The sequence below is a fragment of the Gallus gallus genome, chromosome 2 (genome assembly GCF_016699485.2).
Source record: "Gallus gallus isolate bGalGal1 chromosome 2, bGalGal1.mat.broiler.GRCg7b, whole genome shotgun sequence".
Lineage (NCBI taxonomy): Eukaryota > Metazoa > Chordata > Aves > Galliformes > Phasianidae > Gallus > Gallus gallus.
The window spans coordinates 104183792-104207702 of NC_052533.1; the positions used below are offsets into that span (position 1 = coordinate 104183792).

General features: G+C 38.9%; 1 long non-coding RNA gene across 2 annotated transcripts in view; it reads right to left on the reverse strand.

The window, feature by feature from the left end:
- Window positions 1–789: 789 nt before the first annotated feature.
- The window catches only part of LOC769098, a 63189-nt gene continuing 40067 nt past the window's right edge, over window positions 790–23911 (reverse strand). For both annotated transcript variants that reach the window (XR_001464049.4, XR_006938547.1), the window contains exons 3-6: window positions 13355–13491; window positions 12669–12781; window positions 7879–7989; window positions 790–6040 (exon numbers count right to left, since the gene is read on the reverse strand). This is a non-coding gene — a long non-coding RNA (uncharacterized LOC769098). The remainder of the gene's footprint in view (window positions 6041–7878; window positions 7990–12668; window positions 12782–13354; window positions 13492–23911) is intronic.

Consider the following 23911-nt stretch of genomic DNA (forward strand, 5'->3'; position numbering starts at 1 on the left):
GCAAAGGTGCCTGGTTCCTGCCCTGCACTGCTGGATCTTCAAGGCAAGCTTGTACCACTGTCTGGTGGAAGGAATGCAGCTTCAGAGTATAATTTTCAGTGTAAATGATACAGTGGTGGGTGTGCATGAACAAAAAGAAAGAAACTGAGAAAAAAACAGACCATAATTTCACTGCAGATTTCTATTGTGCATTCAAAATCACCCACTTAGCACAAATACCCATTCTGGAAGTGGTTAGCCTAAGTTTTACCGCAACAACAGGTCATTTTATTTTCTGATTGGGAAGTGAATGAGTTGTCCTCCTTTTTCTCTGCATTTGTAGAGAACAATTCCAGTGGGCAAGAAAGATGATTTTGTACATTATTTTCTAAAATATAAAGCTTTCCATGGAGATGAACTTCCTTATGGCCTCTGGCAAACTGTCTGATAAGAGTAGTAAATTTACTGCTCTCTACCAAGAGTAGTAAATGATCTAAATACATGTTCATCCGCTCTTGAAGGAGAAAGCAAATTAAAAGAGTTACCGAAACCTGAAAGCTGAATGGTTCATTCCCTTTTAGGATAAACACACTGAGTTAGGGTTTACTCTGGACAGCCTGAAAGAAAGCAATCTGCATAAATAGATGATATTTTATCAAACAATGAGAAAAAAGATTCAGACAGAAAGTTGTTGTGCTTTATTTTTTATGGGAACTAAAAAGAACAAAATTACTGGACTGTTTCTTTCCCCTTAAAATCTTTTTATTTATTTATTTATTTATTTATTTATTTATTTAAGTAATGGTGAACAGATGATTCCTTCAAACTTCACTTGCGATGAATTCAAGACAAGATAATATCATCATCCATCTTCTTAATGAACCTCATCATCTTATCTTCTGTCTGAATCCAGGAGAAAAACTGAACAAGCTATGCATCTACACATTTCTTCATTTAAAAATTACAGCTGAAGGTTAGAAAATGTTTAAGGTCAAACTTCTAAGCTGCCATCTGGAGCTCATTTAACAATTGCCAAGAACATCTGCCACTGACACACGTGCTTAAGCTAGAACTTAGATGACATTACCTTTTCTTTTAAGGACAGAGACTTAGAGTCACGTGAGCATCACCTGAGATGCTTTGCTGTTGGTCATCTGAACTCAGTGCAAATTTAGGGCAGTTTGGCAACTACTGAAGTTGTTATTAGATAAAAATAGTTTGTAAAAACAAATCAACAGTGTTCACAGTCTAAAACCTCCATTTCAGAAATAACAGTATCATTAACAACTTTGGAAGACACATCAAAATTAAGGAAGAGGGTGGGGGGCTTTGGCATATGGTTTCTTCTGATGAGGAGGACTGGAATGCATACTTCCATTACTGCTATTGCAGCTGCTCCTCTGCTGTAGCTGCAAAGAAGGCTTCAGCTCTCAGATAGCTGAAGGCAATGTTTTTCAAAAGTGCTGTAAGTGAAATATGAATGTAGACATTTAAGAGACAAAGAAAACGTGTCCTCAGAGGTAGGTATAATATTCTCTGAGTTTTTATGACAAACATGAAAGATATAAAAATCAGAGAAACACATGGCTTACAAGATCTAATTCCTCAGAAAAAGCTCCATATATTTATTCATACCGTAAGACATAGCAAATCCCATTAGTTGTTAATTCCTTACACTGGGGAAGTAATTTAGAGTTTTAGAAATACTTTAAGGTTGCTACTCTTTACTCACACACGTGAAATCCTAATAGCAAGAAGTAGATTTTGTGAGAAGACCTTTATCACTAAATACAGGAGAAATGTCTTTTGTTCATGTCCTGCATGGAAATCATCCCCTCCAAATGATGGACATGACATATACAATATCTACTAGGATATTATGAAAATTTTAACTAGGAGGAAACATTTTACATGTAGTGATTTGATCAGACAGGAGAGATGCTTTCAGACATGCTTAGTGTGTCAAATTTCTGTGGTTTGGTAAATGTCAAGCACTGGATTATTTTCCATAGGCGGCAAAGTAATGCAATATATTATGTATTTAGTGATTCATTTAAGCTACTCAATAACCGATGTGTGCAATTCAAGATAATTCATATGTATATTAATAGGTATAATAAATAATTTGATTCCATTTACAGAACACTGAATCTGTACTTTAATGGTATCTAGAAAACAGAGAAAATTGAAATGACTACTTTCATTCAATTGACAATCTGTGAATGTGACTAAAATCCCCACACTGATTGTAGATCAGTTTACTTTTGAAACTGAAAAACAGAAGTTATGCTCTGTGTCTTGTTCTTTATAAGGTTTTTAAACCTTTCATATTTTAAAAGACAGAGGAATTTAATCCTTGTCAAAAGGATGGGAGTTATATAGGAGAGGTGGTGCGAAGATTCATGAAGAGTATCGTATTTTGTTTTTCTTTATAACCAAACATATATTATCATAGTGATATATCATCAATTTGTTGTTTTTTTTAAGAACCTTTGTGCCTGTATGAAAATGAAGAGAAAGGCTTTTGCAACCAAATCTACAACGAAACAACTATTTGCTTTCCAAAATTCAGAGCACCATTATCAAATCCATTAATTGACAGACATTGAGTGTGATCTCTAATATGTCTTATCTTTCTAGTTCGATCCAAGAACTGTAACCAGAAGAGAATCTACCATTACTTTGAATACATTTTTACATTTTTTTCTTGAAGTCAAGAAATTGTTTATTTTCAGTAGGATCTAAATATTTTCTTCACTTTTGAAATGCCTCTAGTCTAAAAAGTCTGCTCATGGCTGAAACAGAATTTATAAGCAGGCTCGCTGTCATGAAAACACCTCCTCACCTGAACCAAATTAATTTAGACTGTCACTGAATCCTCAGTCTGCTGAATCTTGCTGGAATAACTTCTCTACATTGTGAAAATTTTAAAAGACCCTCTGCACTTGAGAATGAATTGATAAGTGGAAAAAGTCGTAGGTCTTCACAGAATACCTGAAGATGTAAAGCAAAATGCCTTCAAGACTTTAATTACAGTAAAAGAACAGCGCATGTTGAGATTTATGGCTAACTAGATTTATAAGTTAGAAAGCCTAGAAGTTAAGGTTGACAGGCCAAGTTTACAGGATTTTGTTTAACAACTTGCATACTTTAAAATAGAAAAAAAAAAATCATGTTTTATGTTTGGCATAGAGCAAGAGAAAAACATGTCTGAGCAGAAGCCTGCAGAGGAGTTGTGTGTAAGAATTTGGTCACATTTTTTTTAACAGAATTTGAGTTTTGCTGAGTCATTTTAATTCTTATTTTTTATTTTGCAAATAATGCCATAACTCTCACAAAGCTATAGGAACAGATAAAGTTATGCCTAGTTCATTTGTTTGTAGAAGTAGGCCTCTGTATTTGCTGCCCACGTCTGATAAACTTGTATGGTTGAAGATATGTAAAAAATAGTCAGTTTAGTGCATTAACGTGTACCTAATATCAGCCAACATCACAAGCTACTGTGCAATACCTTCTTTGTCCCCCTATAAAATAAAGATGATAGTACTGTTTACATTTACTTTATCTCAGTACAATATTGAGCTCCTTAATCATGTCCTGCCATGCAAGTACACTTAACCTTTGGAAGTCCTTGAGGAAAAAAAAGAAAAAGGCAAAGAAAAAGAAAAAGCAAGACAATGTGAAATCAAATTACATTGGAGGAAGGGGGAACTTTAAACCTGGTGCAAACTAGGATTGGTTGGATGTTTTCGTAAGAAAAACATCATGTGGTCAATATTTTCCCTTCACTTTTATAGAAGATATTTATAGTTTTTAATAACTGCAAAGACTCACACTCAGCATCTAATGTTGCATGCTCTGTTGTAGCTATAATGCTGACAATACCATAAAACCAGCATTACAGTACCTCAGTAGGAACATATTGTTGTATGCTGTATGTCACATAGTATGTGACCCCCTCCTCTGTTGCCTCCCCACACCCTGCGGGTTTTCCTGGGCAGCTTGGCAGCCATTTGGTGCTTCTCAGTAAGTGACAAAAACATCTTCCTTTTTCATTCCACCTCTTTCCAGCTCACATACAGCCTCTGCTGTCATCAAATGTGAATGGATCTTTGGAGAAGGATGATGCAAATCAGGGAGGGGATGGTCAGCCCATCTGACCGACAGCTGCTAAGATTTAGGATATTTCTATCCATCACTAGAGTCACTAGGATCACTAGGATGCTGGGGAGATAGCTCAGTTTGTGAGTGAGTTTCTGCTGAGCTGGGGAAAGAGGGAGTGGAAAAGAAAAACATGGAAAAGGGAACAGGGAGTAATGAGCGAAGATAGAAAAAGTTTGAAGGAAATTGGAGATTGCAAGAAATTGAGGGAAAATGGAAAATTAAGAGATTAAAAAGTAGGCTACAGTGTCTCCGAGAAGGAGTAGGAGAGAAGTAAGAGAAAGGAAAAGGAAGTACAGAAAATTGGTTTGAAGAGTTTGCTGACACTGTTAAAAAATGTGTAGCATCAGGAATTTCCCAGAATTTTCCAACTCTACAAAAAGGAGAAGACAGGCAATGGCTGAAAGAGCTGGTCTCAGTTTAATTAAATGTTTGTTTAAGTCTAACGTATTTGAAAATTATAATTGGTTTCCCCTAGCAATGCCCTTAACCAGGCCCCTCTCACAAAGATCTTTGAAAAGCAGATAACTCACAAAAAATCCCAGTTGGCAACACTTTTTCCCTGAAAAAGAAGTTTACCGAAATCTTCAAAGGCAAGGATCTGGCATAATTTTCTCTTGAGTAAAGTTAACTCTGCAAGTTAAAGCCCTGCCAGGCAGAACAGTGTACTCCACCTATCTGCAAGCTTGGTCCCAAACCTATGAGCAAGAGTGACGGATGTTGCTACCCATCAGGTTGGGGGGAGGACCAGTCCAGTTCTTCCATATGACCCACCCCTGCTCATGGACCACTAAGTGTCCAGCTGTGGTACTACAGCATGCAATCTGTAAGCAGAGGATATCTCCACAGTAAGAACAAAATACATGACTTTGCACAGTTTCATTCTGCAAAGGCTCACAGTGCCCTTCAATGTCAGTAGAGATGCACTAGCAGATAAAACACAAATGCAGTAAATGTATACCTGAGCAGTATTGTCATTCAAAGACCACACAGCCAATACATGGCTTAACTGATCATTTCTTGGACAAAGCTTCTGCTCACGATCATCAGCTGTAAAAAATGTGTGGAATGACTAATTACCCAAGAACCAAAATGGACAGCAAAAAATCTGCTATGTCTGATGCTGGGAAACCATGGACCTGATGTTCTCAAAATATGTCCTAGTTGGAACACTGTTACACTCATGTCACATGGCCTTTGTAATTCTGGCATTGGAACAGACAGAATAAAAGGTCAACAGAAAAAAAAAAAAAAAAAAAAAAAAAGGAAGACAACAATAACAATGCAAAAATGTATTTGAAGTCACGTCTTTAGCAAATATAGAGTGGAGCTGGCTAGGAATGTTTAGGAGGAACCATTTTTCAAACAGAAAAAATCAGTTTGTGAAAAAAAGCTCTCAACAACAGCATATCTACAGTAAAGTGAAATGAATTTCTGGTCGGAGTACCTGTAGAACCAGTTATCCACTGGGCATAGCCCCTGCTGGCAGGAGGAACAGAAAGTATTAAGACCTTAATTCTCATCAACTCAACTCAGAGAGGAGTCTTCAAATTACTGGGCTACGGTGTGAGGCATTTTGAGGAGAACATTTAGAGTTGGACAGTATCTTACTCCAGCTCCTCTGCTTTCTTCTCCTTTCTTGTCCCCCAGCCCACCCCAAACAAAGCTTGGTAGTTATGCCACTTTTCTGGGATGTGCATGGCAATCTAAAATGGGATGTCTTCCATGCCACCGAGCAGATACCAAAGACCTGAAGCATCACTCTCAGCAAAACCTCTTGGTTAGAAGAAGACTTGTGCTCTATCACTCTTTGCAGTTGTTAGCAGCTGAGGAGTTCATAAGAGGAAGTTGAGTTTTCCATCTGAAGAAAAAACAAATGACTTGCATCTGAGTCCAGGACCTAGGCAGACACAAATAAACAAAGTATAATTTTTTAATATCAATTTAATTGCGCATTTTTTTTAACTATAACACCACCTGGATGCAGTCATAGCAATAACAACAACAAATTAATGTTTGTGAGGAAATGCAGTTAAGTATTAAGATCTAATAATACACTGCCTTGGAAGTAGCTGTAAAATTCTTTGTTTCCCTTTACAAGCAGAGTGTTACGAATGCCAAGATCCAACAAGTGTCTAATATTATTCTTCCCCAGATGAGAAGAAAAGATATTGATTTCTACCAAATAGATTCCCTAGTATGTAAACTCATTATTCTAAGGCTTAGAAGAATCATATACTTTTATTTCTGTACTGAAGACATTCAAAATAAATGTTTTATGAAAATAAAGTGTTGCGTATGCTTCTTGAAAAACCTACCGATATATAAGTCACCTTTTCACATTGTGGATATATACATTCCTAATTTTGCCTTATACTTGAAGAATAAGCATCTCTGAACATTGAACGGTGCAAGGTTACACCAGTGTGATAACATCATGTGTGGTTGTGAGGTTGCATTTCAAAAGCAGATCTCCTTGCTCTACACTCTATTGCTCTACACAAGCACAAAAACCACAGAAGAAATGGGGAATAGGGATAAATCAGATACAACAAACCTCCTTTTACTGGAGTGCATCTGCAACTGACACTTTGAGTTTTCTCATTAAGTCCATCATTCTTTTCTTTTCCTTCAAAAGGGAAACATTTAGAAAGATTTCAGAATACTACTACTAGTCTATCAGTCATCTATGAGGTCATTTTTCCCAGTTAATGGAATAAGAAGCAGGAATGCCCCAAGTACTGCAGAAGAATAGATACTGGCACTGTTTCCAGCCTATCTGGGGGCAGAAACTGTCAAACAATTAGATAACGTTCTGAAATATTTTCCAATTGCAATCCAATTGAACCCTTGAACTACTTCTCAGAGTCACTTGCCTATATCATAGGCATACAAGGAAATCCATAGGCATACAATGAAATCCATTTCCTTTTCCAACATATCTAGCTGTTTCTATATACACAGCCAGGGAGAAAATTCTCAGACTTAAATGTTTTAATTTTAGAAAGATCTTGTACTCTTCTGTTGCTGTTTTTTTTTCTTCTTTTGCTCAGTATGAAATGCCATCATTCAGACTTATTTGAGGTACAAGCTCATCAGCTGAAGTATGAGAAGTTCGAGAGGTTTGACAGTGGGTCCTACTGCTTCGTATCTTCAATTTTCCAGCAGCTTTGCCTTTTCTTGAGCACGTGCATATTGAAAAAGGAACGGCCTGAGTTACCAACTGCTTGGTAAAGGACAAAGAATATTTCTGTATCTATCAGAGAACTATACAAAAAGCAAAGAGGAGAAACAGGTTTTTTATTCATTGCTAACCAGGATAGCATAAGGAGAAGGCAGCTCTGAGAGTAACAGGAAAAGAAACGACCTGATTTGTGATGGCCCCACTACCTAGTTAGGAAAAAACGTATACTGCAATTCATGTTAAATAAAAGCCTGTTTCTGCCTGATACTTGGTAGAATTTGTCCATGAGCACTTCATTATTAAACAGCGTTCCTGTGGTACAGCCAAGTTTAGAAAGGTTTTATTTAACATGCCATTACAGCAATTAGCCCCAGGGAAAGTTCAGCTTGCATACCCGGCTTTCAAATATGCCTTAAATTTATATTTACCAACTGAGTTCCACCCTCCCCTCCCCCAGTTATAAACTTTCCCTTTTCTCCTCACCTCACAGCTGCCACGAAGCTTCCAACCCAAGCCCTTTTATCAGCACCCACTCTGTCAGAGCCTCAACCCACCTTCCCTTGCGGCACACGAGTGCAGTACCACTCCTCAGGAAGGTTGACCTGTCAGGCCCTACGTGTCAACGTGTCACATGTGATCACCGCAGGAATAAGTGAGTGATTCTTCTGCAAGACAGGGTGTTTAAGAGACAGAAATGAGGTTGAGGATGTTGAAATTCAGTTTCTAGCTTTGCTGTGTCTTGAGGGAAGTCATTTAGTCATTACTGTATCTCAGCTCTACAAGTCTGCACGAGGATAGTATTATTAGCTTTTCTCCACCCTGTTTATTCAGTTCATAGTAGATGAGCTATCACTTGCAATGTTTATTTACAGGACTTAACACACCTAGGGTTCAGCCTTTCCTTAGGCCTTCAGACACAACTGTTCCTCACAAAGCCCTGTGATCCTCATGGCTTTGATCAGGTCTTGGTGGCAAAGTAGGATTGACACACAGTGCGACAGAGACATGAGCTCTGGTGACTAAAAAATTCTGGTTTTAAGTTTGCCAGGTTATTTATCATCTTAAAATACATAAATAAATGTTCTAACATTCTTCAGGTTTTGACTGCATGTCAGAAGAATATGGAAACAAACATTCTGAGTTCACACAAATGCTGGTGTGGCATTGCTGCTGGGCATTGATCACCAGCAAACTGCTGGATAAGATGTACCTTGACGCTCACCTCCTGAATCCAAAACATAGTTTCTATTGTCCATACCATTGCTTTTCCTTTCCTACTGTCCATTGCAGGAACCAGAAATATGGTTGTCTGAGCATCTCTAAAGCTACTGTTTAACTCTGAAACTGAAATTAGGTCCTTTTAACAATATTTTTTGAGTATGCATTTTATAGTCCTAATGAATTGTGAGTGTTGCAAAATCAAGATGTTTCAGAGCCTCTGTTTGCTGTACATATGAACAGTGAGAGGCTCAGGGAATGCCATTGCCTGAGTTTTTAAGGGTAATATTGCTCTGACTTTTGCAATATACATGAAAAATTAACCTTTTTTTTCTGTGTGCATACTCCTTTTGCACACCATGCTGAACGTACATTCGTTATACACTAGCTCAGTACAAAACACAGAGAAGTCACACTACAGTGATATCAACAAAACTTTTCTCTCAAGCAGCAACAGGACTGGCTAAATTCTGAGTTGCTAGAGGTAAAAAACAAAACAAAACAACTCTCTCTATATATATACATATATATATATACATAGTTTTATTTTCTACCACTTACACTGTCTAGCATAAAATCAAAGCCAACCGCAACAATACTTCCAGCAAATGACTCAGTCTACAAAACCATCATTCCCTGACAGCTTCAACCATTGAATTTTTTTTTTTTTAATTTATTGGTTAATCAGTATTTTGACCCATCTGCTATAGCAGTCTCCATAAATTAAAATCTGAATATTTCCTAATCCATTTTCCCAGCATTATTTCATTAGTATTACACCTCAGCTGTTCAGGATGAACAGCTGCACCTAGGAAAAGAAAGAGGAATTTCAAGGGCTTCATGAACACTACCCAACATACAGCTGCAGTCTAAGATTAACTGATATCAGCTTGACCTCATACCTGCCTGAAGGAAAATGATCAGATAGCATTTGGTAAAGTTTATGAGATGTTAGTTCCTACTGTGGTGTATGCAGGTCTTTAATTTCTTGTAATTTATGTTGAGAAGGCTCCCTTAGGCACACTGCTTTGTTCCAAAAGCAATAGAGAGTCAAACTTCAAGCCTGTGATCTCTTTTTTCTAACTTTTCCTTGGCATCTTTTGGAATGAAAGGAATGTGAGAGAGTACAGTGCAAGCATGGTGAATAGACTTTATGGGGCATAGACTTTACGGGGCAGTCATGAATAAAACCAAAATGGGTTTTGTAAGGGAAAAGATATGCAGCTGCTCACAACTACTTCCTCAGTTGTACAGAGCTTAGCAGAACACGATTCCATTTAACAATTCTTTTTAGTTGTATTAATTTTTATTTGAGAAAATTTATTATGTGCATTGTAGTTTGGAAGAAACAAAAAATTCTGCTCCCTGATCATAAAACTTAAGGGTCTGTGTCACATTTGAAGCTTGCTTTAACAAATGTAATGAAAAATACAAATACAAAGTAATCCTGGAAAAATAAATGAACACAAGCTTTTGAACTCAAATTAGCTTTGATCAAGAGCAAACTTCTATGAAATGCTAGGAAACCACTCATATATTTTAGTGGTAAAAGCTCTCTGGTTATAAAGAAAAATAATCACATCTGCTTTTCCCTCACTGAAGTCTTGAAAATAATAGGGAGTGGCATAGTGGCTATGAGCGTTTCATAGTTCCTAGAGTGGAGAAGAAGGAAGTATTTCTCACTGATTTCTAGTGACCCCCTGTGGTAAGCCAAACTCAATAGCATTGCTGAAGGCTATGGCATCTGGGCGATGTCCACCATGGCCAGAAAAAGTCTTAGGAGTTGAGTCTGACCATCTCAATGAGCATGACACCTTAGGCTGTCCAGAGCCCAGGAGATGATCAGAGTTCAAAAGGTGCTCTTTGTGAGAAGATACCAGACTATGAGCCCTACTTAGTATACAAGGATGTAATTCTATCAGACATGCTGTAATGACAGCCTAATCCATAGGCAGAAATTAAAAACATTTACTCCAGTCACATACACACACAAATCATAGGATGAAATTAGAGTCTAATCTATATACTTTTTATATTGCACTAATGTGGAATATGATTGTCCATATAAAGGTCCTTCCAAGCTAATTTCAGCACTGAGGTGAACAGTAATTCAAAGGAGGGAGCTGCCAGCACACTGGGTAATTTAGTTTAGAATTCAGCCTGAAAGAGAGAAGACAAGCTATATGAGGAATGTCTTCAGATAGTTCAACTTTTAGATTTTCTAAAATACACACTAAGGCCATCTGTAAGACCAGAAGTTTAAAGAAAGTTCTACTGGAAAAGGGATTTATTAGAATTTATGCTCACTCTGAAGTACTTACAAATGCTTCATAAATTGCATATTCATTACACAAACATTCCTTCAATTGGGAACAAGCCAAGGTTCTCACTAGTTCCATTTGTCCTAGAAATAAAGCCACTTGCAGAAGAAAAATGAGCTAATGGGAATATTAAAGAGCCTATAGCAGATTTTTTACATTAAAAAAAGGCACATCTGGATCTCATACAATTCATATACCTAGAAACTATATGCTACAGATTTTGTCAGCTGTCAAAACACAAAATGAATAGCTGAAAGGTAGTTATTGTTTATCGATGAGGGTAAAAATCCCTGTAAGCTGTTCTAAATCTCATGTCATGTTTCCCTAGTGTTTGCAAAAATAAGAGAGCTGCTTCCTTATCTGACATGCCTTCATTACAGTTGGTGGTTAGTTACATTAGTTGGGAATCTGTTACAGGTTATTTAACACATATGGAATCAAGTCCATTGGCTCAGTCAGTATTGTTGTCATTCTTCCCTGTCTTATGAAAAAAATGAAAAAAAAATAGTTGGAATTATGAATAAACTTTATGTATGTTGGCTAAGTTGACAATGTACTGCATACATAAGCTCCCTTTTCCATGTGTTTTTACTTGTTTCATGTTCTTCCTGTAAAATTGCTTTAGTAATGTCCTTGAAAAGTAAGGGGGAAAAAATGCCATTAATATTTTGGGTCTCTAAAAACCAGACTAAAAAGACAATAAAAACAACCTTACATGAAATAAAAAAGTGAGTTATAATTTATGTTTGACAGCGGTTAATGGAGCATTCAAACTTTGAACAAAATAACTGGGCAGCAAATTTTGCAAAAGCACCTAGGAAAAATATTTATTTAGATCTAAATGAATCTTGCCCTAACCAAATCTCCCTGTCTTTCCACATTAAGGAATGTACTCTTGAGAAACATCTTTCAGTTTAACATTTGGACATGGGAATAACAGACACCATAGTCGTGCCTGATGGACCACCCACAATGTGCAGTATGGAACTTCTGACACCAACAGAAATGGGAAAGTTGGGTAAACGAATGGATTCTTCCCCCTGGGTTGCAGAAGTAATATGATTACAAGTCCGAGAAAATCATCCTGAAAAAAAGTTTAATCGATCTTGGGATACTGCCCTGAAAAAATTCCATTTTGCCTTTTCCGATTTGAAAGAAGGTTCACTGGAAAATTTCCAGTAGTTCCACTCACTGAGTAAAACAAGCAAGCCATTCTAAAGGTATGTGAGCTACAAGCTTGGAATCTATTTTTTTCTCATTTAAGCCAGGCTTCAAAAGCAGTCACTAAATATATTTATTGAAATCATAAAATCTATGGTTATGATCTCTATGTTTTCATAATTTTATATTCAAAATATCATTCTAGAACAAAATTCATCATCCTCTTTTCCCCTTTGTGCATTTCACCATCAGTGTCACTTTAAAATGCTTCTGGACATTTCTGGGAGGGGTGAGTTTTCAGAACAGTTTGCACATCTGAACAGATGTAGAATTAGCCAATGTTGCAAACTAAAACAAGTTATATACTGCAGACACACTTGTCACAAAATTCAAATATGATATTTATCAGCTTTTAAATGAGAACACAACCATAAACTTCAACTCAATCTAGGATAATGTAATGTTTGCAGCTGAAGAATAGCTGATTATACTTACAGAGGTGCTTGCATTTAATGGCCACATTTTCCAGTCTCATGGTACAACAGCAAGAAAACAATCTTTCTTTCTCTCATATATGCTAATTTATAACAACAATTGTTATGATTTTTATATCTATACAGTGCTGCCTACAAAATATTTAATACCTGAGCAGCTGGTGCACCGTGGCTGATGCTTACTAAATGAATAAATGTTTTGTCTTCTGTTTCCCCCGTGTACTTGCATCCATCTGTTGTCTTGTGTCATTTTTGATTGAGGCCTAGAGGCACGATCACAAAACAAATAATGTCAATTTTGTTTTCGTTTCTGGGGGGGGGGGGGGGGCAAGAACCCTACTTCCAGGCTGAGAGCACTTTGGTCCTTGGTGCTGCAAAGAGATGCTTTTAGACACAGGAAAAAGCCATGCATTAGGGCATGCAGAAGTTAGCATGAGAAGTTTAAATTGGTATTCATTACAGGACAAATAGTTTCATCAAGTGTGCACTCTGAGTGAAAGCAGATTTACTAAGCTGGCAAGGGAAATGTTAGTTCCCCATAATGAGCACTGTAATTGAAGTTTGTTCTCTGGGTCAAACAACAGGCAAGCATCTGTTTCATGTCCCAGCCACCACGTCCTTGCTGTGCCTGCAACCTGCCCTCACTGAGAAAGGAGCTCTCAACCCATGCAGAGACCACCAGGGCCATGCTGTACGTGTGCTCAGCCCTCAGCTGTGCTGCACTGGCTGTACCTCCTTGATACTGCTGTACAATCACTCTGCTGAGCTCCATCCAATACAGGGCCATGCACCTGCCTTTTCTAAGTCCTTTTAGTACAGAGGGGAATAGTTCTCACCTGCAAGGCTATTCCAGGCAGCCATGTTGGGGATGAGGATGGTTGCTCTTGGAGAGATCTTCTCCCTTTTTGTTGACTGCGGAGGGAGAATAACTGGCTTCCTCAGTAGATCAATTCTTGTGCTTGACACCCTGAAACTTTTCAAATGCTTCAAAATCACTGTTGGGTCATAATCAAACAGTTTTGAGGATTTCTCTGCTCACCTCTGGCATTAAATGAATACCTGGATTTGGGCGATGCATTTACACACCCATACAACCATATGCATTTATAGTTATCTCTAACAACATTTTATTCTTGTATAACTCCTGCAAATGTGTTGGTGAAGGTTTACATGGTAGAGTTTTCAGATGCAGGAAAGTAGAGTTATTATTTCTTTAAAAATAGAGACCATGTAGTAACAATTCTGCAAACTGAGAGTGAACCTCTTGAAATCTGATCTGTCCGAAAACAGTCACTCCTCTTTCCTTTGATACAGACAGAGGTGGAGTTGCAGAAGGAATAAGACTGAAAAGGACCAAGAAGCACAGCTGGTGATTACAGAGACACATGAGACTGTGCTCCAGTGTGTTTGGATAGAACACTTGAGAGATCCAGCATTGGGCTTCCATTTGGGTAATGCTTTCTAAATTTTGGGCTCACTCACCGTATCTATGTCACCTTCCTTTTGATTATGTGATTATGAAGAATAACTCAGGAAAAGCTGAGAAGGATTTTGTTCCAAATGGGAGTATTCTAAGATAGCTCTGTTCCCAGTATCGTAGACTGAGTTCAGGTTTCTCAAGAAACATCTTGGAGTTGTCTGTCTGCTGAACAAACAGCTTCAGGGACAAGGAGCTGCACTCTGAGCTGAGTGAAGTAGATTGTCCCTGACACCTCTGTCAGGACAAGTTTTTCTCAAGAGAAAGACGTGATCACTTTCTCTTGCAACCACATAAGAAATCATTCAGTATGGCCATATTTGACAACTAAAACAAATACAGCTATATTCAAGAATTTTAGTTAAGTAACTCAGTATCGTAGAATTTTTTTGACATACAGTTGGAGCTAATGACCCATTTTCCATTTTCTTCAATCCTAACTAAGATATAGTAAATATTAATTACTGTCTGTTCAAGACCATAACTCTGAATTTTGGAGGCCATTCCTCCTGGAAAGTAGAAAAGGAAGAAAGGGGAATTTTCTCATATATTCAGAAGATTTATTCTGTTTTGTAAGATTGCAAGCATGAGTACAATCCTTGCCCTCAGAAATGGCTGCATGTCAGATGTATCCAAGTAGTCTAAAGCACAAAAAATTAATGGAGCAAGACAGATACAGCCAAGCACAAAAATTATTTGGGAGAAGCTGATCAAATATCTATTTGGTAATTTCTATCCTCTTCCTTCCCTTTCCTTCTAACATAGCATGAGGTCATGCATTTGGCCTTACATTTGACTAATTATAGGGATGAAATTATTTCTGTTAAGAAATCTTTTTTTCCTAGTTCTGTTTTTATTCAAATAGTTGTGGAGACATTGACTCCTGATCATTTCTTTGCTACTAATTAAAGGCTCCTGGAGTCATGGATGGTGGTTTCTCTCTCTGTCTCTCTCTCACTCTTTTTTTTTTTTTTTTTTTTGGTAGCAGTCTAAGTAAATTAATAAATAAATGCTTGATTAGCCAATGTAGCAGAGCTGCTCCTCCGAGCACTTCTTGCACCACCTGAGTGAGCCAAAGCCTGATGGTGAGGCCAGACCCAGATCCTTGAGATTATTATTACTGCTCCAATAGCTTCTACCCCAATTAGGATCAGAGCCCCAGTGTTCTAGGCACTGCATACTACACATTAAGAGATACTTGCTGTCCCCCAGAGCCTTCAGGCTGATATGAATAACAAACGAAGCCAAAGGCTGTTCTGCCATTCATCAGGGAAGCAGACTGAGTGGTTGTGCTCTGTGGATTTTGTGTGAGAAGTGTCTTCGACTGCCTGCATTGCCAGCCTTTGTCGGATCCCCAGAGCATGACTAAGAAAAGGGGAAAAAAGGTAGAAAGATGAAGGTAAAGTCAGTTACAAAGTTGTATATTTGATAGAAAGCTACATGGGGAGTAAAAACAAAATTACAAAATGACAGGACACAAATGCAGTGGGAGTTGGGGAAAGATGAAAGAAGGAAGGAAATTGGATAACAATAGTGATCAGAAAGAATAAAAGCAAAGACAAATAATGACAAGCAAAAAAGGAAGAGGATTAGAGTTGAATGATGAAAGCTATGGAAATAAGGATGGTAGCTGCTATCAGAATTACAGGAAGTTATTTTATTTAAGATGTCACTGTTAAGAGTCTGAAAATATATTTTTTTAAACATAGACAATCCTGAAATGAGGAAGATTCCAAGGGAAAAGAGACTTAGGGGGAATGTACAAAAGCTACAGAGAATATGTTTACATGGCACTAGCTGCTTCTGGAGTTAGTTCAGAATTGCCTGGATCAGTGTAAAAGAAACAGCACAGTTTATGTTAGCACAAACTTTCACATAGCCTAAACAGTCCTGTTAAAAAAGCAAGGAATTATAAAGTGCTATTTGAAAATACTCTTAGATGCTTTTGAAAATTCCATCTGAGCACGATCCACTGTCATGATTTGCTGCTTTCCTTTCAATTATTTAACAATGTCAATTTCTGTGCAGGGGAAAAAAAAATGCTTTGTCAAGAATATCAGCAAACTTCCTTATGAATAGTTGATGCATGTTGAATAGCATAGTTTCTGGAGTTTGTTTTTCAGGGTCTATTTTGGCTGACTCTTGGGGTTCCAAGACTGAATGCATGCTAGGGCCAACTGGTAGAGCATCAAGCCTTCAGCCTGAAACACTGTTGTATCTCTTTCTCTTGATTCTCTATATCTGACCCATGCCCTAAATAGACATCCAAGACGCTCTTGAAAATATGCTGTACTTACATTATATAGCACTGAATGTGTTATTTAGGGAGCAGGTACCTGAAAGACCATGCATCATATAGTTGGGATGAGGGTAGTGAGGAGAGAGAAAAACAAGTATGCCACCAGGTTGCCTGCCAGGACAGGAGAAGAGCCTTGGGAGTCAGGATATAGATCGCATTCTGGCTAGGCACAGAGTCCCCCATGCCCGAGTGATTTTCAGCATTCTGTGTTTGCAAGGTGAGATTCCGGAGCTACTTGAGCCGTCGTGCCTAACAACACTGATAGGAGTTTTGGAGCACCCGGATTCTGTGGCAGCTAAAGAGACTTGCCAAATTCACCACTAGGAAAAATTAAAGAGGTATGAATCACAGCTGATGTACGGACCATTTAATTTAAAGAAGTCACACCGAATATTAATGTTACATCCCACTTCTGAGTTCAGTAAAAAAACACATTTCTCTCATTCCTTGTAATAGTGCTTTGCTGTCCCTAGAGAATAATATTCTTTTATTTAATAGCAGTACATGTGTGCTGCTAATAGCTAGAGTACTGCTAATAGCTAGAGTTTGTAAAGCTTGTAACACCTGAGTTCCTAAGTAGGATCGGTATACCATGGTACCTTGTAGCAAAGATAGTCAAACAAGCTTAGTTTCTCTGAGGATTATATTTCATAGGCTTCCTTGTCATTCAGGCTATTCAATTAAGGATAAAGGTCAAATTCTTAAGGCTTGACTTGTCCAAAAGTGGTGCCAGAGTTTTGGTAAATCAAGGGTCTTCTGGTGCAGGACGGCCATACATCTTAGAACTTGGGGATACTAGTGGAGGGCAAGCTGGACATGAGCCAGCAATGTGCCCTGGCAGCCCAGAAAGCCAACTGTATCCTGGGCTGCATCAAAAGAAGCATGGCCAGCAGGTCGAAGGAGGTGCTCTGCTCTGGTGAGGTCTCACCTGGAGTACTGTATACAGATGTAGAGCCCTCAGTACAGGAGAGACATGGACCTGTTGGAGCATGTCCAGAAGAGGGCCACAAAAATGATGCAAAGGATGGAATGCCTCTCCTATGAAGACAGGCTGGGAGAGCTGGGGCTGTTCAGCCTGGAGAAGAGAAGGCTCCAGGAAGACCTGAGAGCAGCCTTTCAGTATCTAAAGGGGGACTGCAAGAAGGAAGGGAACAGTTTCTTTAGCAGGGTCTGTTGTGATAGGACAATGGGAAATGGTTTCAGACCAGAAGAAGAGACATTTAGATTGGAAATAAGGAAGATTTTTACAATAAGTGTGTTAAGGCACTGTAAAACACTGCCTGGAGAGGTGGTGGATACCCCATCCTTGGAGACAAGGTCGGACTGGATGGGGCTTGAGGCAACCTGATGTAGCTGTAGGTGTCCCTGTTCACTGCAGGGTAGTTGGACCAGATGACCTTTAAAGGTCATGATGATTCTATGATTTTATGATTCTTTGACTAAAATGACACAGTAGCAGAGATAATATCTGCAGACTTTTTTCAGCCAAAGCTCTTGCCTAGATCAGCTCACAGAATGAGACATATCTGGCTGCAAAGAGATCCATAAACAGCAACTATCTGAGCTGGATGGAAAAAGATAATTCCAGCTTGGGGAGGATTTCAATATTTGATGAGCACTTTCATGCCCATTTAAAATGAAAGCTCAAAATGTCAACGTTTTGCTTAGCCAGACTCCAAGCTCAGTTTAAAATCCTGGGCAAGATGCTAACTGCTCCTGAAGCACCAAAAATTCTGAAATAGAAACCTTGATGACTAATTAATCTTTCATGTGAAAGGTTTTCCCACCAGGAAGGGGAGGGTTTCTGAGGGCAGGCTTTTTGAAGCACAGAGCAGGCAGCTTGGCATACACAACCAGAGGCCAGCGGTGGAAGCTCTGCTCTCACAAGAGTTTCTTCCAGTGAACCCCAAGCCTCCTTTGAGTATGACCCTATCTCTGATGAAAGATGCCTCTGTGAGCCATCACTATTCAGAAGGAACCATCTAGAAACTGCGTCCCTTTCCATTCAGAATCCAAGGCGGTTACAGAGAGTGCCATGTTTCATCAGCATAAATAATTAACTGCAGAAGGACATGTAATATTCATAGCTGAAAATCATTAAACAAAATAAGCTGGGGAAAAAAAAAAATCTTAAACATGAGGCAATATTAATCATTTAGCCACAGATTCAGCTTAGAGCTTCTCTTTTGTTTAATTTAATTATTATTTCTTTAAATCTATTCACGGGCAGATGTTGCTCCGCAAACCCACACAACTAATTCCCACATGCGAGGCAGTCAGCCTGAGGTTTAGCCTCTTGCAGTATTAATTAACATCATGAGGCGCTGTTAATGTTAGTGGACAAAATCAAAGTGAAGAATTTGCACTGCTTGCTGAAATGGGGATAAAAATGGGCCAAAGAGCAATGCTTTTCAAGCAGCGTTGTCTTCTCAGCTGTGTCATACACTCTAAGGTTTGTTCGTCTATGCAAGATAAAGAAAAAAAGCTTTTCTCCCCAAGCGTGCACAACGGGAGCCCCTGAGAGCTGAGGTGTTTAAAAGCAGAAAGGACCCCAGCACCTCCTTTGGGATTTCCAAGTAGGAAGACAAGAAAGTGTTTCCATGTAAGAGCCAGAATCTTCTCAGCAAGCAGTAACATCCAGAGCTACACCGCTGCTCTCACTGAAGAGGTGATGTCAGGGCAAACCCTACAAGCCAGTGTTGTTCAGCTCGTGGCCCCGAGAGCCATCACACACAAATTAGCAGTGTCACGTCTCACTAAAGGTCTCATTGTCCTCGTGCCTTTCTGACATCCCTTCTCTCTTTCCCTTCTTCTGCCCAGAAAAGAGGCTCAGCCTGAAACTAGCCTCTGTGAAATGGCTACAGTTTTGACAGTTGGGAAGAAAACGCAGAAAATAAGAGGGAAAAGTGCAGAGGCAGAGTGGTTGGAAATATCTCTGCTGGCAGCTGGAGGTGGGAATATTTGATTCTCTGGGTTCTGCGGCCTGCTATCTGTCAGGAAGCTACACAGGATCTGGGCTTAAAGGAGAAAATGTCCCTTTTTTTCTCTTGTCTTTTTTATTTATTTTGTCTTTGTGTGTGTGTGTGTGGTTTTCTTTGTTGTTGTTTTGTGTTGTTTTGTTGGTTTTTTTTTTTTCCTCCTGGAATAACTGCAATGACCCATGGTGTCATTTGCATGGAAATGTTCAAAGCTGTTCAGAAACACTGCATTTGCACCACTTGTCCCTGCAGTGCTGAGGAGCCCGTGCAGAGGGAGAAGACCCTGTATGCCTGAGTTGTAAAGCATTACCTACTTGAAGTGATAGACATTATTCTCTTAAGCATGACTTAATGCTGTAGCCCTTTTAAGTACAGATGTCCAGGGCCTGTAAGCTGTACTTGTACCAGAGTACTTCACACACAGAGTTTGGAGCTGCAGACAGATCTTGAACCTTGCAGAAGCCCCCTCGCAATACACATAAAATGGCTTAAAGCTGTTCTCCTGGGGTAGACCGTTGTTACCCTGGGCCTTGAATGTTGCCAAACATCTGTCAAACATGCAACTTAGTGCATCTTAAGGTCCCTTTTCTTCTATGGCATGTGTGCTTTGGAAAGCAGGTGTAAAATTTACACAGAGAGGAATCCTCATTCACTCTCACTTCACAGTTACTTTTAATGTTTGTTTACAGGCACTTCAAAAGGCTGGAGGGGGCTGCACCAAAGCACAACAAGGGCTTATGCAGTTACAGGTCATATACAGTTCTTTCATGAAAGGTGCAATCATACAAAACACCTACGGTTCATATTTTTTTTTTCAGCAAGCTGTCTGTGACAGTAAAGTGAGAGATCTTTTTTCATTAGCTAGCCAAACATTGGGCCCAGATGTTGAATATTTTATGCTTCCGTAAGGGAGTTACAGACATATATGCTTTTCTGTCTCATCTGCAAGGTTATTCAATCTTTAGAAACAAACAAGAACATTTTGATTATCCCAGGGTGTTTAGCTGCCCTGTGTTGGGACAGTCTGAATTGCGTGGAAAAGGATTTCTGTTCTGTTTTCAATGAAAATCATAACACAACCTTAATGATGCAGAGGTCACCAGTGTCTCCATGGCAATTCTCAAATGGTGTAAGCAGGTAGTCAGCGAGAGCTTCCAGTGAGATAATTTTAATTGTATCATTTTCTTTCCTTGTTTATCCGTTCCTTTGTCCGACTCCCCATGCTGGGCTGCACTCTCACGCAAGCTGTGAGGTCTCTAGGGCACAGTGCCTAGCGTGATGCACACTTAGCAGCATTCTTAGCTCTCACTTAGGATAAATAGGTCATCTAACATGCTATGTGCATGCCAAGATGGTGAACGCTGAAACCTTTGTGTTGGTTTACTGCCTAAGTAGGATTTTAGGACAGTACTCCTACTAGTAAGTAATGTAAAATGTAAGAAAAACAAACAAACAAACACATTTTCCTTACTGGGAAAGAAGGCAGCAAGGGGAACAGAGCAGAACTCTGGGTGGTAGTGTATATTGTAGGTACAGAACAAACAAACAAAATTGATGTATCAAACCTATGCGTGCTATGAACTGATCAATTAATCTGGCAGGAACCAGAGCTCTCTATTTCTACTGTCAAGATCTGAGGGCATAATTACATGAGCCTCAGCACTTGTAAGGATGTTCAACACAGTCATGAATTTATTAGAAAACAAGGGAAACACATTTGCATACTGAGTTCATATTTCTAGAGGAAGAAATCTATGCACCATGCCAAAATAAGAATTTAAATGATCTAATAAAAATTGTGAAATGTTATGAATGATTTAGTAACATCATCAGCATTAGCACAGATGGCTCACCATGTTGGTGTACCACTCTGTATAATGGGGATGACTGAGAAATGCCACACATCTCTATTACACAGTATTACCCTGGGTGCCAGCACTGTGTACTACTGAAGAAGTTCCAGTGCCAGAGCATGAAAGTTATCAGTTCGATTTCAGCTGCAGAAAAAAAAAAAAAAAAAAAAAAAGCCTTGTTGATTTATAACTACTGTGTTGTTCAGGAGAGAACAGAAATGATCTTTGGTCTTCTCTGGGAGACATATACTCTACAAAAGTGAACAAAGTAGACTTTCCTATGGAGCATTATTGCAAAAAACCTTTCTTCCTGAGAAAAGGGGAATAATTATGAATAAATTCCTCTGAAGCTACTTGGTTACACAATATAGACAAACTCCAGAATATTAATAGTGTTTGAATGCATTGATATCTTCAGTATGACTTAAGTTGCCTTGGAGGGAAATAGGTTATTCAAAGGATGATTAGACATTTACTGAAATTTCTGAGATCTGCAATTGCAAAAAAAATGCTATGTTCAGATCTCCAGCTTGATTAAACATGCAGTCTTACAAAGTATTGTGACTTGTGCTTTGGAGAACAGGTGGGAGAAGCAGGGATGGGGACTGATCACAGGTGCAAGTATGTGAAGGCTTCTTGAGCCAAGCCTGCCACCAAAACAAATATTCATTAAAATATATGCGTAAAAACTGATCAATAGAAGATTCATGGGACTCACTTGAGATCCACTATTTTCTTACACGAACCATAGTAGCAAAGATTTGGCTGCCTCAGATAGCATACAGCAGAAAGCATGTCCGTTTTAGAAAATTTAAATATATCATCCTTCATGGTTGGCATATGGCAAAGATCAGAAAATCTTTACACAAAACTTGAGTGCAGGCAAATGTCCTTCCTGTTTCAGCCTGCATTCCAGACTGTCCAAACAAGTAGAAAATTATTCTTATTTTAATATTTTATTCAACACTGCCTCTTCTGGTTTCATTAAAACAGGGAATTACCATAAAAAGCAACAGAACAAGAAGAAAACTCTGCTTTCCCTTAAGCTCTTGGCAAAACCGTCATTGATTTTGAGAGGAAAAAGATTTGATCTTTTTCTGCAATGCTAATCTAAGTCCTTGCAAAACAGAAGTTTTTGAATTTTGCACTAGGACAGATCTAGTGCTATCAGGCCTTCTTTGAAAAAGGAGGGCTTCAACTGCTGTTACTCTGAGCAACAGCACTTAAACAGGTTTGCTTCTCATACCTTTGTATGTTTCAAGGCTGAAACAGAGTGGATCTTGGTTAAACACTATTCAGGGCACCAGGGTTAGTTTGCGCGTGGCAGCCATCACCTTCACTTTCATTTCCCACTCACAGAGCGCCTGCTTTGTTGGCTTTCAGTAGAACGAGTGATCCCAACACTTTACCAAATAAAGTGCATGGTGAACTCCAGAGCAGAGAACTACGGGGAACATTTGATTTCTATAAGAGTCTCTCTCTACCAGACAGCGTGGCTGGAAAAATCTTAGTATGTCAGGAGACAGCACTTCCATCTCAAAAGCACTGTTGCTTAGTAGGAGCTTAGGACAGTTTTGACAAGGATTGGTAAGACATAGTATGGTGCATTAACTCACAGTAGTTAGCAAGTTAACTGTTAGGAAAAGTAATCTGACATAGTTTAAAGCTGGTACTTGACCTACTGTAAAGGCAGCAACCGTTGTCTGATAGCACACAGGGGCCTTGGAAGTCAGATAGCTTTTATCTTGGTGCCATGGATTGTGGTTTATGTGTTGTCTCTACCTGACAAATGTACAAAGCACATACAGAGTACTGAAGAACTCTCCATGAAGTCTAATGATCCGTTATTTATCAGTGCTTATGAGTGCCCTTACTGTATGCTGTGCTGTCATGGAAACAGCCATTCAGCAGCCAATTAAGTGCAAATCGAAGCGATGCTGTCAGGATAAGCACGTTAGAAATGAATTTCTTACCTGTTCCACCTTAAAGTCCCCCAAATATTTTTAATTCTTAAGAATCTTATTTGTCATCATCTTTTTGGAAAAATACAGAAGCTATGTCATAAATTTCACAAACCAAGAAAGAGCTTTGTGAAATCTGTGCCTTCATACAACCTGCATACAGTGGATTGTGAGTGACTTCATTTTACTTTGCTTTGATTGTTTCCCAGCCCTCACACATAAGCAGCAGATTACACCTAGGGGTGGGTGCTAGCTCTTTTTCATATGGCAGAATGTCAGAATAGTGCCTGCATTATGCCATCCCAGTTCTGCATTCTGCCCTAAAGTTTCAGAAGACTTGTCTGAAGCTTCTCTGTGGCTGTGGTTTCACAGTAGCCTTGGAGGTGCAATGGCCCTGCCTTCCCTTCTCTTCCCAACCCCTCCCAAGCTGCATCTTTGTTCTGCACTGGCACAGGTGTGCATTTGATCCCCCAGTGATGTGAAGGAGCAACATCAGTTTAATTTTCTTCCCAAACCTGGTCAGATGAGCACCAATACCTCTGCATAGCAAATGGAGAGACTAAGTTACCTGGAACAGCACCCTCAATTTAAGCTCTCTCAACTAACTCTTAAAGAAAGATTATTCTCTTTACCAGAAAACTGTTCTGTCCCATTCCCAAAGTCACTAGAGTCAGACTCTAAAGTTACTCAGAAAATAAGAAAAAAAAAAAAAAAGAATATCAAAGCCTGTAGAGATAACTCTTCTTGTACCATTCTTAAATCAGATGAAGAAGGTGAGACAATAAATCAGTGCTACTGTGTGTGAAGACCTGGAGTTTGCTGCAA